Source organism: Gavialis gangeticus, unplaced genomic scaffold, assembly GCF_001723915.1.
Source record: "Gavialis gangeticus isolate Ggan-Ray unplaced genomic scaffold, GavGan_comp1, whole genome shotgun sequence".
In the NCBI taxonomy this organism is placed as follows: Eukaryota; Metazoa; Chordata; order Crocodylia; family Gavialidae; genus Gavialis; species Gavialis gangeticus.
This window is the reverse complement of record NW_017729017.1, coordinates 10,884,651-10,893,963: the sequence shown is the minus strand read 5'-3', so window position 1 is coordinate 10,893,963 and position 9,313 is coordinate 10,884,651.

The following is a 9,313-nucleotide window of genomic DNA, read 5'->3' as shown; positions in this document are numbered from 1 at the left end:
CAGAGGAGCGCGCATGTGCCTCTTGTCCCATCTCAAACCCTTTTGAGGCGGGGCAAGAGGCACATGCAGGAATGAAAAAATGGAGGCTGGAGATAAGCAGGCGAAGGAGCAGGGGGATGGAGACAAGCAGGAGGCTGGAGAAAAGCCCCTGGGGATAAGCTGGAGACTTCCCCTGCTCTCTCCAGCCTCCTGCTCATTCTCTGCTTCTGCCAGTGAGTGTGTGCGTGTGGAGGGGGGGGGCTGGCAGAACAAGCAGTGAGTTGGAGGAATGAGCAGAGGCTGGGGGGAATGAACAGGAGGGGGGAGTGAACAGGGGGCAGGGAAACAAATGAGGAGCTGGGGGAACCAACAGGGGTTGGGGGAATGAACCTCCTGTTTATTCTTCTATTCTCTCCAGCCTCCCGCTTGTCCTCCTGCTCATCTCCAGCCTCCAGAGGCTGGAGAATAGCAGGGGCATGAGCAGTGGGCTGGAGACCAGTGGGATGGGGGAGCTGTCACCACTGCGGGGGGGGGGGCTGGGACCCTACAGGAAGGGTAATCCATGTGCTGTGGGGGGGGACTCTGCCCTGTGGGGGTCAGGGGACTATTGGAGATGCATAGGGGATGCATGTGCACTCCCTAAGCAAGCTGGTGCACCCCCTCAGAAAAGGTGCTGCCGACACTGTCAGTGGTGCCTGTAGGGAGTTTTCTCTTGCCACCCCCTGCCACCAGTGGTGTCTGCGGGGAGTCAGTGATCACCGCTGGCCACCACTGTCACTGCTGGTGGTGTCTGTGGGTGCTCACCGCTCACCTTCCCTCCCCCCGCTGTCAACAGTGCCGGCAGCATCTGTGGAAGCTCCCCACTTACCACTGCCACCACGCTCTCACTGCCACCAGTGCCACTGTGCCCCACTAGCCACTGGGGGCATACAGCATTCATGCAGGGGACCCACCCCTCCTAAGCATCCTCCATACCCACAGTTCCCCCACACCTACCCACACAGTGACTCTCATCCCCCCACATCCCTCCACACCCACCCACATCCCCCCAACCACTTCTGCAAATCCCACATCTCCCCATCACACACCCACCATGTGATAAGGAAAGCCAAAGCAAACATTAAAACATAGTTATTTAGATTTTATTTTATTATAATGCTAGACACACTGATAGGCTTCCAAATTTGTTTAACATTGTAAATATAGCAATAAAACATTGCCTATTGGATCAATCCCCACTTCTCTCTCTCTTTTGTTCTAATTGTGGAAGAATGTGGATTTAGAATGTGTATTTCAAAAGGTGGATTTGGGATGCTGCATCAGCAGTCTAGCTGACACAAGGGGCTAGTGTCCCCAGATACCAATTGCCTGGGCCCCAGAAGCTCCTGTCTACTTGTATCCTTCAAGTATCATGGGCTCTAAGGCCCACCTGGCTAACTAATAGCTCCTACTGTGCACCTGAGGGGTACATTAAACAAAGCCCCTGGCCACACCCACCAGTCCTCAAAGGCATCCAAGGAGCTGGTGGACACTGCCCACTGGTTGTCTGCCGGAAGACGTGCATGGACAAGTGAGAGAAAAGTGGGCCCACAGTCTCTGGGCACCTTCCTAGCCAGATCCTCCTTCCTGGTCAAATACAGGACCCACTTGGCCAGGGCCAGGAGGAGGTTGACCAGGAGGTCCCAGGACTTTGTGGGGCCATGTATGGGGTGACCAAAAGCAAAAAGGTGGGTGAAATTCAACCAGAACCTCAAGAAGAGGTTCTGGAGATGGAGGTGGAGGGGCTGCAGCCTGGCACACTCAAGGGTCATGTGTGCCAGGGTCTCCCTCTGCCCACAGAAGGCAGGAGAAGGGGCAGGAGTCTGGGGTGTCCATGAAGCTCGCCACATACACACCCATGGTGATGGCTTCATGAAGAAGCCTCCAGCAGAGGTCCCCAGTGGCTTGTGGGATGAGGGTGGAGTACAGACTCAGCCATTGGGGTGCCCCAGCCATGCCCTCGCTGAGCAAGTCCTGCCACTTGGTGTCTGGGTGCGATGTGAAGCTGGCATGATGGACAGTGTGGCACATGAGCATGTAGAGGTGGCAGCAATGGACAGTGTAAAAGCAGACAGGTCTGGTGTCCTCCAGTTGGCTCAGGTGGTGGAGCGGGGAGTGCTGTGAAGCCAGGCGACACGCCAGCCCTATGACAACTTCTGCTGGGCTGGAGCACACAGAGGGGCAGGGACTGCCACCACACAGGACCTGGTGAATAAAGCAAGGGCGTTGGGAGGTAGGGGAGATTTCACCTCCTGGACCAGACAGCAGGTTGCATGTGTCATGGGTAGACCCATGTGCCAAGCCAGTGCAGAGGGGTCCACCCACTCCTGCCTATTGGAGACCTCCTGAATTATGATATGGGTGACGCCAGCCAGGATCAACCTCTATCACAACTGGGGTGCTTCTGCTGTTGGCACCTCCAGCTGGGGGTTCGACGAGCAGGTTGGCACCCTGGCCAACTGTTGCAGGAGACCTGGAGGTGGAGACCAGCTTCCAGGCCTGGAGGAGATACTGGTAGAAATCTGGCAACCCTCGCAGGTCCTGCAGGGAGAAGCCCTGCAGGATGAGGAGCTGCCAGTCATATCAAAGCCCCCAGAAGTGGTGGAGGAAAGCGCACCTCAGCTGGCCCCATGCTTCATGGCTGTCAACACTGTATAGCAGTTTCTTCAGGGCCTGAAGGCAGAAAGCCAAGACCTGGCTGCACAGGAAAAGCAGGTTCCCACTACCCTCCCACAAGGGGAGGCTCAGAAGCTCTGCAGTGTCCTAGTGCCATTCCAGCCAAAAACACTCCAGCGCCCATCTCTGGAGTCATAGTTTCATAGTTGGTAGGGTCTGAAGGGACCTAAGCAGATCATCAAGTCTGAGCCCCTGCCATGGGCAGGAAAGGATTCTGGTGTCATATGACCCTGACTAAGTAGCTGTCTAGCTTCCTTTTAAAGACCCCCAGGGTAGAGGCGAGCACCACTTCCCTTGGAAGTTGGTTCCACCTCCTAGCCACCCTGACTGTGAGTCCCACCAGGACCTCAGGGGAAACAGGCAGGGTGTGTAAGTGGTGCCAGAGCATGGACAGGACCAGCAGCTACAGGACCAGATGGTTCAGCACGAGCACTCTCCCATGCAGGGAGAGTCATTGCAGGAGTGCTGACCATGCCCAGAGCTGCTCCACCACCCTTGCCTCCAGCTGGTTCCAGTTCTTTGGTGGGGAGGGGTCTGTGGGGGACAGATAGACCCCCAAGTAGAGCAGCGAGCCACACCTCAGTGGATCCTGCAGAGCACAGGTGGGAGTGAGCCCATCTGCCAGCCGTCACCCACCACCAGGCCAAAGCTATTGACCCAGTGGACCCAGGCAGACCCAGGAGACTGCTTAGTACAATGCCTGGCAGGCCTCCACCCACACCAGGTTGCCTGAGTCCTGGACCGTGAGGAGTGCATCATCATTGTACACTGACAGGACCAGCTGCACTGCCAGCTCCCGGAGCATCAACCCCACCACCTGCTTCCACAGGAGAATGAGGAAGGACTCCAGGGCCAAGGTGTACAGCTAGCCTGACAGTGGGCAGCCTTGATGCACCCCTCTCCTGAATGGGATGGACTCCATCAGGGTCCAGCTGAGCTTGACTAAACACTCTGCAGAGGCATACAGCACCTGGAGAGCCCGCATGAAGTGGGGCCAAAAGCCAAAGGCCCGCAGTGTGTCCATGATCCACTCTGTCAAATTTCTTCTCCTGGTCCAGGGATACGAGAGCGAAAGACAGGCCATCTTGGTGTGCTAGCTTCAAGAGGTCCTGAACCGGGTACAGGTTGTCAAAGATAGAACATCTGGACACCATGTACGTCTGGATCACATCCATCAGCATGAACAGCAGGTGCAGCGAGATAGCCTTCACTACCACCTTGTGATCTGTGCAGAGGAGGGACATGGAATGCCAATTCCTTAGGTCATGGGGATCCCCCTTCTTCAGCAGGAGAGTCAGCACCGTCTTCCAGCATGACAGTGGGACACTTCCCTCGGATTTGGCCCAGACCACAGCAAGGTCCAAGCCGAGGATGTCCAAGAAAGCCTGGCAGAACTCTGTGGTCAGCCTGTCAATGCCTGGAGGCTTGTTGCCAGGCATCTGGTGGAGGGTGGCCTAAAACTCAGCCAGAGTGAGAGGAGCTTCCAGTCACTCCTAGTCACCTACACTGACCTGCAGGAGTCCCTCTCACAGGATCTGACAGGCCTTGGCATCTGTCAGATGCAGGGAGAAGAGCCCTTCATAGAAGGCCTGCTTGCACTGGCCCATCTTTCCTGGATCTGTGAGGGGGGTGCCGCCACCCACCAGAAGGCAGGAGATGTACTTCTTGGCCCCCCGCCTCTTCTCCAGTGCATAGAAGAAGCAGGAGCTGTGGTCCATTTCCCAAAATATCTGGACACATGAGCAGACAAATGCACCATGGGCACAGTTGTCGAGAGCATGAAGTTCTTCCTGCCTCTCCTGACACTCTCCACAGAGGGACAGATTGGTTGGGTCGGTGGCCAGGTGCCTCTACAGCTCTAGCACTTTCTTCTTGAGCTGCTCCCAGACCACCTCCCTTTGCCAGGTGTGCCCCCAAGTGTAGCCATAGCATAAAAGCTGGATGTGCATGTGGCAGGAAGCCACATTTGTTTCTCCCCAGAATCTCTTCCCTGTGACAATTTGATTAGGATGAGCCCAGCAGAGGAGACACACCTTTACCCTATCTATTTAGGTAACCTGAGTGGGATACATTCCTGAGGGAGGGGGGAAACCTGCTCCCTCTGCCTACATGACTGGTATCAGCTACCTGGGTGAGAGGCTTCTACCTGGTGGGCTAGAGTCTGCCCAGCAGCTAGTGATGTATTTCAAATTGGTTGGCCAACAGCCAACAGATGCTGGCCTCCATTAGACCAGGTGAATAAGGTCACAGGGGCTTTATAAGTTAAGACTGCCCAGGAGGAGGGGGCAGCAGCCATGCAGGAGACTTGGACTTAGAGAGGAGCTTTACCATCTGAAACTGGCTCTCTCCCCCATAACTCATGAGCTAGGAATGGCCTGCCTCCAGAGGGAATTTCCAACATCCTCTGGATGATGCTTGTGAGTAAGCTACTTGAGATCTGATTAGATATATAGCTGGCGGTAACTCAGATGTGTGATCAAAAGGCTACCTGAGCCAGACTGTTTTGCTCTACAGGATTCCAGAAAGCCTCCCTGAAGCCCACATCCTCCAGCAGGCTGGCATTAAAATGCCAGTAGGCCAACCCTGAGTGCCTATGCCCCAGAGCGGCCTGGGCCCACATGGGTCATGATCTCTGAAAGGAGTCAGCTGGATGCCAGAGGAGTGGGCCCAGGCAAAGTGCGGCAAAGAGATATAAACCCGGTCTAACTGGGAGTGGCATGCCTGCTCCTCCCCAACCCTCACATAAGTGAAGGCAGGGGGTTCAGTGTGGGGACAGGATTGCCAGATGTCCACCAGGGAGTAGTCCATCAGGATCTCCCTGAGGACACCCATGGTGGCCTGGTTCTGCTCCTTGCCTGACTAGTCTTGCACATCTATGGTGACATTAAAGTCCCCACAAAGGAACAGACACTCACGAGGGTTGAGGGTGCTGATGAATGTGGCCGCCTGGCAGAAGAAATCCACCAACTCTGGGTCCTTTACAGGGGTGTACACATTCAGAAGGTTCAGGACCAGCCCCAGCACCTAGACCCAGAGATGCAGCAGGCAGCCCGGCACCACTTCAATATCCTGGAGAACCTCCATCTGCAGGCCCAGGGAGAGCAGGGTGGCTACCCCAGATGAGGTGGCTGAGATGTGACTAAAAAAGACCCTGCCTCCCCACTCCAGCCACCAATTTGGTTCATTGGCTGGAGTCATCAGGGTCTCCTGCAAGAATACCATGGGGTACCCCCACTCCTGAAAGAAGCAGAGCACCTGGCAACCTCAGGAAACCCTTCCTGCAGCCATGGACATTGAGGGTCACAATCGTAAATGACCTCATGGCTGGGGGGTGGGGTGGAGTAGATGGTTCAGCAGGGGCCTCATGCATCTCAATGCCCAGTGTAGGGCCCGCCAGTTCATGTGGTGCCCTCCCATACATGTAGAGGGCATCTTTGAAAATGCGGGTCCACCTATAGATACAGACATTGCAGATTTTGGGACCTTTGCCTTCCCCTACCAGTGTCCTTGCAGTGGCAAGGATGCTGTCAAAATCTCCCCAGTGGTCAAAGGCTAGCTGTACCTTGCTGGTGGACCGGCAGGTGTCATGGTCAAGAAATGCAAGCAGCTCATCCCTGGGCACTGCTGCGACTGAGAGGGATGCAGGCTCCATGGAGCCTGTTGGTTCTTGGATGTTCTCCTCCTGGTCTTGTAATTCAGAGGGCTCTTCCAGCACCATCTGAACCCCCCAGTCCACTAAGACCCCAGATTCTGGTTGCGAGTGGGAGAGCTCTGCAGCCCCCTGGGATGGGGTGGGGGTAAGAGTGGAGTGGGGCTCCTTCACAAAATGGTGGGGTAGAGCTGGAGCCTGGCAGGGTCTGTGCAGGGTCCCTGATGAGGTCAGCCTCATCACCCTATCATAACCCTCTCTGGTGCGGGACTATGGAACAGGCTGCAGGTGAGTTTTTCCTGGGAGGGGGAGGGAAGAGACCCACCAGGCACTGGGGTGACTCTGGTGTCTGCCTCAGGGTCCTGGGAAAGTGGACCTCCTCCCTCAGAACTCACCGGGGTGAGCCCCAGGGCCTCTATGTCACCTAGATCAGAGGGAGGAGGCCTTGCCACCAGGCCTTCCTCTGGCCAGGCCTCATGGCTCCCATGGTTGCAGGGGGTAGGCCTTGGTCAGCAGAATGAAGGGATTCCCCCATGGGCTCCTGTTCAGGACTATCTAGGAGACCCAAAACCTCCTCTGTGGGAATCACTTGTTTGATTTTTCCTGGGGATGGGGTGTCAGGCACAGCTGGGGAGGTCCCTGGAGGGGGGGCCACTCCTTCCCCACATGTGGTGGTCTTGGGGGTGGGGGGGAGTTCTCCATGTCAGAAGGCTCCAGCTGTGCCCGGGCATTCCTCTTGCAAGGAGGGGTTCTGCATCCACTCAGTCTTGGGCTGGTCCTCAGGTGGACAGGCTCCAGCAAGAGAAGGTGAGGGTTGGGGGGGTGGGGCAGCCATGACAGGGGTATGACTATGGGCTGCGGGGCCCTGCTCCCTCTCTCCCCTGGGTTGCTGGTGCCCTCCCTTGGACTCCACTAGACTTGTTTGGGAGGCAGGGTCCCTTGAGCTCACGGGTGGGCTTGTAGTTGTAGCTGGGGTGCCAGGGGGGCCTGAGTGGGGTGGGGCACCAGTGGTAGGGGCACCTCTTTTTTCCAGTGGGACCCATAGATGCCCTCCCTGCCTGGCCCATGGGGTACTCATGATGTGAGTGCCCCGGGGTATGGCACTGGAAGCACTGCTGGTCCTCCAGTGTATAGAAAATCCTCACCATGACCCCCTGATAAGGAATTACCAGGAACCCATCAGCCTCCAGCTGCACTTCTGCCACCAGCTGGATCATGACCTAGCGATGGAAAGGCACTCATGGCAGAGGCCAGGGTCTCAGCACCCCAATGAGAGGGCCACCACCCAGGAGACAACTCTCCCCCATGTTTGGAGCTGGGGGAGCAGGGCCCAAATGAGGATATAGGGAGGGGTGGAGCTGAGGACCACCCTGGTTCCCAGCTCTTCTAGAGGCTTGAGAGGGATGTACTGGCCCACCACCATGAGCGCCCTCTCCACTGCCTTTTGTGCAGCAGCCTCTGAGGCAAGGAAAAAGACCCCTTTGCCATGAAAGCAGGAGACTGTCATGATCTTGGGGGTGCCTACTACCTGAGCCAGGGTCTGCACCCAGGTCTCAAAGTGCAGCTTTTCCTGCTTGAGCAGTTGGCACTTCGCCCCATGTCTGTGGGTGAGTGCAGGAAAGGGGGCCCAGCTGTCCAAGCTGGAAGGGCTGTTGGTGGAGGGTCCAGGCCCCCCAGGTTCGGGTCTCACTGCAGCTACCTGTGCATAGCTGTGATTCCCCCTCTGGGGGGCCATGTTGGTGGGGCCTGACCTAAGGCCAGGGACAGGCTGAGTGGGTGTGTTGGTCTGCTGTAGTGCACCTGGACCCCTCAAGCACTGGTGGTCTAGGCTTCAGGGCAGGGCCCTTGTTTTTCCCACTCCCAGCTATGGATGAGGCTGAATAGGAGCCCTTCCCACTGCCCTTTCCCTTGGACCCCAGTGATGGGAGAGGGGGCTTGGGAACCCCTCTGGGGGGGGAGGCTGGCCAGAGGTGACCGCCTGGCCTTTTGGCTCCCTACCCAAGTCTCACCTGCCCCTGTAGTGGAGCTTGAAGGCCTCTCAACCCCTAGAGGAGGTTGGTTGGACTCTGCCTCTGGGGTGGAGGCTGCAGGGGCATGCACCACCTTGGGGCTTGGCTGGGATCCACCCCCATAGTGAGGGCTGCAGGAAGCTCTGTGGGGGCATCTGCCCCTGAAGAAGGTCCCTGCCCTGCCATTGTTTCTCATGAGGGCAGGGGAGACAATAAAGAAAAACAATCTATTCCATGGGGATGGTGAATCTAGTAGGGGCAGGCTGGGGTTGTGGGCCAGAAATGGGGTAGGGAGGAATGCAGGAAGGGGGTTGAAGCTCATTGAGCCACAGCGCCACAGGAGGAAAACTGGGAGGCCTATATTTTGAGAATGTGGAGGGGGAGGGGGAAAACACACACAAGGGCTGGGGAAACTCGAGCTGGTTTACTCATCCAAACAACAAACACCAGGTCAGGGGGAGTGGACCACAGGACTGACCACACAAGGGCAAAAACACACTGAGAAGACTGCTGAGGCAGGTGTAAAAGATGGCTGGAGCTGTGGAGGGGTTTTGTTTCTGGAAGATCTGTCCAGAAGACCCTCAGGCCTCCAGCTGGTCACTTGGCAGCGGAGCAGTAGGCAGGAAGACAAAGCAAGATCAGATGCAGTGAGGTAGCTGTAGGGGAAGGCAGAAACAGTCAATCAATTAGGAAGTAATCCAGTGCAGGTGTGGTGTCAGGGGGTGCATGGAATCTCCTTCTCCCCTGAGAAGGGGCAGCAACAGCAACAGCAGCAGTGATGGTAGGAGCTGTCCAGTTCAGCCATTCAGGGTGTGCTTCAGGTGAAAATGGAGGTGAAATTGGGGGTGGCCTGCCAAGGCAGCTGGGGCAGGCAAGGTTTCATAGTTTGTAGGGTCAGAAGGGACCTGAGCAGATCATCAAGTCCGACCCTTTGCTATGGCAGGAAAGAGTACTGGGGGGA